The sequence below is a fragment of the Dasypus novemcinctus genome, chromosome 16, assembly GCF_030445035.2.
Source record: "Dasypus novemcinctus isolate mDasNov1 chromosome 16, mDasNov1.1.hap2, whole genome shotgun sequence".
NCBI classification, from domain to species: domain Eukaryota; kingdom Metazoa; phylum Chordata; class Mammalia; order Cingulata; family Dasypodidae; genus Dasypus; species Dasypus novemcinctus.
Genome location: NC_080688.1, coordinates 80,385,532 through 80,387,369, shown reverse-complemented (window position 1 = coordinate 80,387,369; position 1,838 = coordinate 80,385,532). Strand labels below are relative to the sequence as shown.

The 1,838-nt window shown below is 40.5% G+C and overlaps 1 non-coding gene across 1 annotated transcript; it reads right to left on the bottom strand.

Moving 5' to 3' along the window:
- Nucleotides 1-1,234: 1,234 nt before the first annotated feature.
- LOC111762849 (U1 spliceosomal RNA) lies at nt 1,235-1,395 on the bottom strand. The gene has a single exon (XR_002795860.1). It is a non-coding gene; the product is annotated as a U1 spliceosomal RNA (small nuclear RNA).
- Nucleotides 1,396-1,838: the final 443 nt, after the last annotated feature.

Here is a 1,838-nt window from a genome sequence, read left to right as displayed (position 1 = left end):
TTGCTAATTACTTGGGTTTGATCGTTGCACAGTGTTTATTCAAGATATTAGCATTAGGGGAATCTGAGCAAAGGGGTATAAAGAAACTCTAAATTCTTTTTGAAGCTCTCCTGTAATTCAAAAATAGTACAATTGGTGCCTTGCCAGTGGGCCCTACTTTGAAGTTTGTGCTCCCAGGTGTGACAGAGCTGGACTCAAATGTGACTTCTCTACACATGCCTCTTCTGTCCCCTTTATTTGAGCCTATAGTTGGTGCTGGAGTTGGTAAATGTATGTTCAAGAGACTAGAGTCTCTAAGCTGTCCATGTGCCAGCTGAGCTCTGAGCCCCAGCAGAGTTGCAGCACCTACTCTTCAGATCTTGGACTCACCCAGGACAACTAACAAGGAGGTGAGGATGGAAACCACCACAACAAGGAAGCAAGAGAGTCTACAACTACAAGCAAGAGAGTCCCATCCATTAGCCATATGAGATTGAAGCTGCCTCTCAATTAGAGGTGGAGTGGGCATCACCATCCCAAGGTCTTCAGGATTGGGGAATAAAATATGGACTAGAGTGGACTTACTGGTATTCTACTATAGGCTTATTGTGATTCTAGCAATGGAAATAATTATATCATTGATGTGGAGACAGTGGCTACTGGAGGTGCTGATGGCAGGGAGAGGGACAAAGAGGTACAATATGGAGGCAATTTGGGGGCTTGGAATTGTACTGAATTACATTGCAATGACAGATACAGGCCATTATATATCCTGCCATAACCTGCAGAATTGAGCAGGAGAGAGTTTAAACTACAATATAAACTATAATCCATGCTATGTGGCAATGCTCCAAAATGTGTTCATCAATTACAATGAACGTATCACACCAATGAAAGAAGTTGTTAATATGAGGGAAAGTGGAAGGTGTGAAGAGTGGGGCATATGGGAATCCCTTACATTTTTAATGTAATATTTCATATAATCTAAGTATCTTTTAAAAATAAATAAAAAATAAATTTAGAAATTTTTAATTAAATAAAAAAATAGGACAAATTTTAAAATTTAGAAGAAAACAAAATAATATCCTGGCTGCTATGCAGAGGATGGACTGTGGGAGGCAGAGAGGGGATAAGACCAGTACCAGGATATTAGTCTAGGAGAGGATAAACATGGCTCAGAATAGGATTACAGCAGTAGAATTGAAGAGAAAGTAGAATTTGTTCAATTTTTTAATCTTTTTTTTTTTTTTTGGTCAGAGGAAAGTGCACATACAACTCCCCACCAGCACAATTTAGGCGGTGGAATTTCCACCATGGGGAAATCTCAGACATCAGCAGATTCCCAGTACAATGGATCAGCCTCACCCTAGAAAAAGCACCTTCGTGATCATGGCATCTCTCATGCTTGGTAAGTATGAAAATTTCTTGAATTTCTGAGGTATATTTAGCAGGATTTGCTAGTAGATTGGATGTAGAAGTTAATGAAAAGAGCAGAAAAAAGAATGACACCAAAGCTTTTGGTTTGAGTAATGAAGTTGATATGATGCTTTTTACTCAAATAGGGGAAGGCTGGAGGAATCAAAAGTTCTGTTTTTGTGTATGTTAAGTGTGAGCAGACTTTTACTTACCTAGATGGTTATGTCCACTAGGCAGGTAGTTGCATCTGTCTGGAGTTCAAGCAAGAGTTCAGAGATGGAGTTGGGAATGTGGTGTTCTCAGCATATGGGTGATGGTAAGTCCCATGCATGGATGAGATCATCTGGGAGTAGACACAAAACAGAGACCAAAGGGCAATGGAGAGAGCCCCGAGGTAGGCCAAGTTAGCAGAGGGGCCAAAAGGTGACCCAGGGGGAAATACT